Source organism: Primulina tabacum, chromosome 14 (assembly GCF_025594145.1).
Source record: "Primulina tabacum isolate GXHZ01 chromosome 14, ASM2559414v2, whole genome shotgun sequence".
Taxonomy (NCBI): domain Eukaryota; kingdom Viridiplantae; phylum Streptophyta; class Magnoliopsida; order Lamiales; family Gesneriaceae; genus Primulina; species Primulina tabacum.
In genome coordinates, this window is record NC_134563.1 from 26,778,715 (window position 1) to 26,786,322 (window position 7,608).

Below are 7,608 nucleotides of genomic sequence, written 5' to 3' on the forward strand. Positions count from 1 at the left end.
TATATATATATATTCATAAGCTTAAGGCTCATTAATTAAATTAAATACTTAATGGGCTTAATCAATTAATTATTCTAGTCCAACTAGTTTAATTAATTAATTAATCATTTTAAAGTCCAATTAAGAACCTTAATAATTTGTATGTTGGTCTTGTACTACTACAAACCCATAATATTAACCCATTACATTTAATTTAAATCCTTTATAAATTCAACTTTTAAATTTAATATTTAAATTATAAATTCAACTCCTTGAATTTATCACCTCCAAAATTTAATAATCATAAATTCAACTCTTTGAAGTTATTCTCTCCAAATTTAAATATCATTCTCTCAAAATTTAATTACCATAAATTCAACTCCTTGAATTTATTCTCTCGAAATTTAATTACCATAAATTCAACTATTTGAATTTACTATATCATAATTTTATATAAATTCAACTCCTTTAATTTATAATACAACGAGGACCAAATAATCTAGTACTTATGTGACCCTCAATGGTTCAGGGATACATCTAGCTGTGGGTTCACAACTCTTTGTGATTCAGGACATAATCCTTTATTCGGGCTTACCCTAATTTGCCACATTCTATGTATCAACAATAGATCATGAGAATGTCATAAATCATATATCTGATTAAACCCATCGAATCATGGTAATAGCGTCTAGTAGCATCGTCCCATGATTCCCTAGGTATCAATGATAGCGCCTGCAAGAACCAGTCGGTTATGATTAATGTACATTACGTCCCTTCATCTCATATATCCCGATCGAATCTTCAACATTGGTTCATCGAAGGTTGCATAATAATTCGATTACTATGTGACACATTTTTTAGAATAAATAGTAGCACCGCATGTACAATTGGAGAACTCCTTCTGTAACGTACATCTCATACTCTGGCCAGAGATTCCATGCACTATTATTTTATGAGATCACATAGGATATCCACACCCGTAGGTGAGCGGTGGATTCTCGAATACAATGCACTGACTCCAACATGTGTCGCAACTGTACCCAATCTCGCAACCTTATGACCCTCCTGGAGTTGGTAAACGAGTCAAAGCACAGCCCTAGCATATAGAGCCACAGTGTTGTCCCGGGTCGTAATGACTAATGGTGTACAATCATAACTACGGACTTATCTTCTCGATAAATGATAACAACTTGGACAGTCCGAGGGAGGGTAGTTCGGTATAATCATCATATGACTACCCATTTGCATGTTTGGACATCTCTATGCATTTACCTAGAAACACGATACACAACATCAGAGATGCTATTCTCGAGCTCAAGCGACCTTTATCCACGTTTTTGGCGTCTGAATCGGCTAGGAACGAATTTAGATTATACAGCGTTTACAAATAAGTTTCAACATCCAATTACGATTCTTTTGTATTAAGATATAATCATGGTCTTTATCTATGTTGATTAATGGGTATACAGATAAAGAAATAATAAACCACGAAAAGTTAAATTATATTAAAATAAAATTTGTTTATTTCACCTGACTCAATAAATTCCCTATCCAACCGTTAGCTTGCAGGCCATCTACTCTAACAACAAAATCCCCGGCTACAATGCATTGGATTGTACAAATTTTCTGACTACACCCAACCTTTTCAACTTGTGACTCTTATGGAGTCGGTAAACGAGTCAAAGTGTATCGCCAGTATATAGAGCCTTTATGATATCCTGAGCTTAAAAACTAATATTATACAACCATAATCGCAGATCGATAAGTGTTAAACACTTGTAAAGTCTGAGAGAGGGTTGTCCAATGATTCATCCCATGATCACCCATTTGTATATATGGACATCTCCATAACCTTACCATTGAAACGTTACGTTTACATCACAGATGCAAGTCTCGAGCTCGAACGACCTTTATCCTTATTTAGGCCGCTGAATTGACTAAAAACATGTTAAGAATGTACAGTACAAGCCTGATGAATTTCATGATCAACATTGGTGAAATTGATCTCATTGTACAAAATATATTCAAGATATTTATCTATTCAACTTGAATGAGTATACAAATAAAAAAAAATGTCATAATTGAATAAAAACGTAAAATATTATTAAAATAAAGATTGTTTTATATAATAATTAATAAAAACCAAATCACAAGTTGGGTTTTTTGGATACCTTACTCTAACAGTTTGATTTGTTAGCCTTTCACTGAATAAACCTTATTCTGATCACGAAAACGTTTTCTAGCACTACTAAGACTAGTCAATTTTGCCCCAGTCAATTAGTCGTAAGATTTTTCCTTTCATTTTAATTTTAAAAAAGAGCGGGAGAGATTTTTCTACACGATGAATATGAATTAATTAAATTTGGAGCGTTGTTGAATTGACTGACGACGATGATTCGTGGAAAAGAATTGCCAGCAGCCTTTCATTGACGCTGTATGGAAAGTTCGTAGGCTGGCTATATATATTAGTTATCCGACTAGTTGATTTGCAAGACATTAATACATATAAAAAATATATATACAGCAGATAATACTATATATATATATATATATATATATATATATATATATTTACTTCTCCATGGAAGACTCTCACCCACCAGAGGCACCGCCAGAATACTGGCCAACCACCGGCGGCAAGGGGCCTGCCTAGGCCTGCTCTGCATGTTCAAGGCGGGACTCCGAGCCAATGGTCCACCGGGCCTCTGCGACTGCTTCTCTGATGTTCCCAATTGTAATTGATCCGCTAGTGTCCTATTTCTTGGCTCTTGCTATAGAAACTGACATTTTATTATATGCACAGGTTGCTTGACATGTTGGTGCCCATGCATAACTTTTGGAAAAATTGCCTAGATTGTTGATAAAGGATCCACTTGTGAGTCATTTACACATATTTTCCTCAAAATTCAATTGGAATTATATAAATAATAATTAAGTATATACATGTGTATGTAGTACTTTATTTTTTATATATATTGTCTATGATTGATGCATGTTATTTTCCTGAATTAGCTTACAGAGCGAGTGGGTCTTTATACGGCATAATATCAGTTTTCACGGGATGTTCTTGCATATATTCGTACTTGTATCGATCTCGAATGAGAACTGAGTACATGCTGCCGGAAACCCCATGCGGAGATTGTTTGGTTCATTGTTGTTGTGAAGCTTGCGCATTGTGTCAAGAGTATCGAGAGCTCCAACACCGTGGATTCGATATGTCTCTTGGTAATTGTTTACTGGGTTTTGCTTCCGAATGCTGCGTGTAATTTGAAAGCATAACAACGTGAAATTATATATGCAACAATTACAAAACACAGAGATTCACATGTAAAAAGATTATCGGTTACAAAAGGAGAATTCGTTAGTTTGGAACATTAAGTACAAAATGAGGTTAAGCATGTTATGTCACGTACATTCGAGAGCCTGATTTTATTTTAGTTTATTTTGAGATAGAGAGCCTGATTTCTTATTTTATCTTATCTTATATAAATACAAGGGCTAATAATTAAAGTTGGACGTGGCGCCATTTATCATTTTTTTTAGAAAATTATAAAAAAAAACATATTTATGATATAATAATGGTACAAAAATATTATTCAAAAAAAAAAATCATTACAAGTCTGATATATTTTGTTGTATTTTTGAACTTGTATAGGGTGGGAAGGAAACATGGAGAAACGAAATCAAAATAAAGGACAAAGGATAACGGCAGCCCCGAATGCCGGAGGAATGAACAGATGAGCATTGCCGCGGACGTACTACTGAGGTTACAGTATCGAATGTGTGGATTATCGATCTCTGTTGGATATAATATAATGCTTGAATTTGATTATCAAGTATTTAATAATTTCAGGTAATGTTTTGTCTTAAATAAAATAAATATTCTTGTTACCTTAATTTTCAATCTTTAGATTGATAAATTTTTTTATTTTTTTCAATCGTGGAATTATTTTTTTAGCATAAACACACCCTTCATTAATAATTCAATATGTCAATTGTTACAACACTTTTCGAAGGCGAAGGAATTGCATCCTTAAACGCTAGATTGCTCCCCATGATAAAATAATACCTAGTTAGCTCCTAAGTAACATAGTTACCATACTTCGGATGTGATATTCGTCACCAAATTTATGATATAATAAATAAAAATATATTTATAAATTTCTTTTATCTACTTGTGAAACAAAATTAGGGTTTCTAATTTTATTTTTTGACTAAATTTTATTTCACTTGTTGTACATATAATAAAGATTTATTTTTATAATAAATTGTACCTTCAAAGACAATATACTATATTTTTGAGTTAATCTACTATTTTAAATTTCAAATTAATGATTTATCATAATTTCAATATTAATGTGGAACTATTAATATTTAAAATTGTAACTGATTTTATAAATTCATTTCAATCATGATACTCATTTCTCCTATCAATTTGCGATTAAGATATTATTCTTGCACGAAAAAATGTGTAAACTTTTAATTTATATACTAATCCACTTCTTTAATAGATACTGACCTCTGCTGGAAATCGATAATGGCTCCATTCAGTGTGAGTCAATCCATGCCCAAAATAATATCAAACTCGGACATTGCAGTACAATAAGATCTGCTTGAACGATATTCCTCTATAATTTGAGCTCCGCGTCCTTAACCATGTTTGTAGAAACCATATGTTTGCCTGAAGGCACTGTGAACCGAATCCCGACTCCACGTCCTCCGGTAAGATTTCCAATCGTTTCACGAAGAATTCAAATATGAAACAATGCGTAGCTCCAGAATCTAGCAAAGCATAAGTAGCTATGTCCGCTAATAATATACTGCCTTTGATAATATTTGCATTATACTCAAACATATGCAAGGCAATAAAAATTCAGAAATTCTCTATCATCTAGGCCCTTCTAGTTTCCCTATATTAGCATATTAATCCCTTGAATTTTCGAATTGGCAAATTGCTCACCCGATTACGCCATATTAATCTCCTCAAAATTTCGAATTTATGAAATTAAGTCCCAAGAATTTTGAATTATGCCAAATTTTCTAAAACGACCTTACTTTTTAACTTTGAAATTCTACTAAATTTTTTTTTATATCTATTAATTCAAAAATCATCATTTATAAATAACTTATCATTTCCATAAATCAAAATAATTTAACAATTTGAATCTCAAGTGCATAAAATCCCTAAAATCGTCGATTATAAAAAATTCAACTTCTACTTTTAACATGATCAAAATTAACTTCAAAATAAAGCATAAAATCTCTAATAACATACTTAACAAAACCCTTTTAACTTGCCTATCAATCTAGTGCGGAAATAAATGTCCCTCGGGAATGTACTTCCATACTCGATCCACTCAAGCGTCAGCGCCTCCCTCAATATCATCATCACCTGCAGTATTCAAACCTATTGAGCCTAATGACTCAACACGTTCTAAGCATGAGTAGCAAATAATACATATACAAGCACATGCATTAAAGCATACTTTTATTTAAAATAACTTTTAAGCATAAATAAATCATAAAAAAATCGTAAAGCTTTGCATTCTTTATCATTTTGGGTGAAGTTTGATCCTTAAAAGTGACTAGCCTTTTATCCTCTGGTCGACTAATCAGTCTTAGCTCACAATAGCGCATGTGGACAGGCACTAGGAACTGCCGTAGAAATACGATCGTCGAGCTTCCTCTGAGACCTTGTCCCGTAAACGGGCTCCCTCTGGGCTTTTCCTCAAGACATTCCCATAAAATTGTAAGTTCACTGTTCCTTCTTAAAACGGATTTCACACATATCCTCTATATCATTTGTCACAGGCAATTCATATCCTTTAAAATATTTTTCCTTTTTAAAGCATAAAATATCACGACTTTCTAAAAATAATATTTTAACAGTAAAATTGCATAGCTTTACCATAAATCATAAAATATAATTTTTTTCATCAAAATCATCATTTTATATCATTTATGATGCATTACGATCCTTCGGGACGCTGCCAAGCCTTTTTCATACTACACATGTGTAAAATGACTGTTTTGCTCCTAGGCGTAAATTTCTCATTTTTGACTTTTTCTTATTTTATAAACTCTAGACCATCCAAAATAATTATTTAACCTTAAATTAAATTTTAGATATTTTTTTGGCGTAAATTGGAAGATTTCGATTTAATTCTTTAATACTAATTCGTGAAGTGTTCTATTCTCGAAATAATTCAAAATTTAATATTTTGTTTTCAAATTTTAAACGTAGACTTTTTATACCTAAAATACCCTCGTGAACCATAACTCCACCCCCTAGGACCATGGTTCGACCCTTTTCAATTTTTTTGTAGCCATAATTCGAACCCTACCCTATTCCCTCGAGTCCTCCTGCATTTTTCTCGCTTTCTATACAAGAGCCGCACACTTTTTAAACAAGAGCCGCGCACTTTGCTCAAGATTTGGTCGAGCCACCATCGAGCCACCAAGCACCAGCCCCTGACCCGACCCTAGACCATCCTCCCTAGACCCTATTGGACCAGCCCAGACCCCCGCCAGCCAGCCGCGCACCCTCCTTCAGCAGCTGCCTCCACGCGTGCATGGGAGGAGTCCATGAACGCGTCGGATCTTCCCATACCAGCTATAGAAGAGTCCTAGCCATGCTAGGACTCTTCCTTACCTCTAACCATGACCGGCTTCCCAAGCCCAGGCTGAGCCACAAGTCCTCTTTCCCCTTAGTAGCACCATTACAACTCGAGAAGTCATGAAAACCCTAGGACTCCTCTCAGCTAGCCAAGCTCGATTTTCAGCCTCGTTTCCACCTTAAATCATCCTTGTTATATCCATAAAACATCCTAGATTGACATCGTACTCGTTGGAAATCATAACATGATCATATGGACGTAAAAATCTTCAAAACTACGAAAATAATTATCAAAACGATAAGCAATTCGAACATAAATATTTTTCATGCCAAAATACATAAAACATGCCTATAATAGTTTGAATGATGTGTCAAATGGTTTAGAAAACGTGCCTTTGAGTTTAAAACGCTCAAATACACGATCGTCGGCGAGGGGAACGAAAAGGGACGAACGGGCTACGAAGAACCCGAGTTTTTTCCTCCTTGAATTTTTCGAAAATATGAGGTATTGTGTGTGTGGTGTTTCGGCTGATAGGTGTCTCCAAGACCTAGCTTTTTATTTTTATAGATTTTAATTTGCACGTTAATGTGTTAGGTTTTGGGCCTTCAAGTATAGGACAATCGAGCCTACTCAAGCTAAATTGAGCCCATTAATACTTATTTAATTGAAAAATAAAAGTTTATAAAATTTATTTTTTAAAAATAATGCATTTGATATTTTCTAATTCCTTTGTTTGCCAAAAACCGGCTTTCCGGATAAAATCGAGCTCGTCTCGTAAAATAATTTAAATTCTAACATTTTTAGAAAAATTTAATAATTTTTAATCATATTAAGAAGCCTTGAAAATATTTATTTTTATCTTCGTCGTCCCCGTTCTCTTTTCCCCAGCCTATTATCGAATATTCGGTTAAAATCTACAATTTCATGAAATCATGTCATATAATCATTTAATCATGCAATCATACCTTTAATCATATAATATGCATCAAGTAAGTATTTAATATCAATTAAA

General features: G+C 33.6%; 1 long non-coding RNA gene across 1 annotated transcript; it reads left to right on the forward strand.

The window, feature by feature from the left end:
* Window positions 1–2,535: 2,535 nt before the first annotated feature.
* LOC142524986 (uncharacterized) lies at window positions 2,536–3,910 on the forward strand. The gene is made up of 4 exons (XR_012814997.1): window positions 2,536–2,713; window positions 2,783–2,854; window positions 2,992–3,204; window positions 3,635–3,910. It is a non-coding gene; the product is annotated as an uncharacterized LOC142524986 (long non-coding RNA).
* The last annotated feature ends 3,698 nt before the right edge of the window (window positions 3,911–7,608 follow it).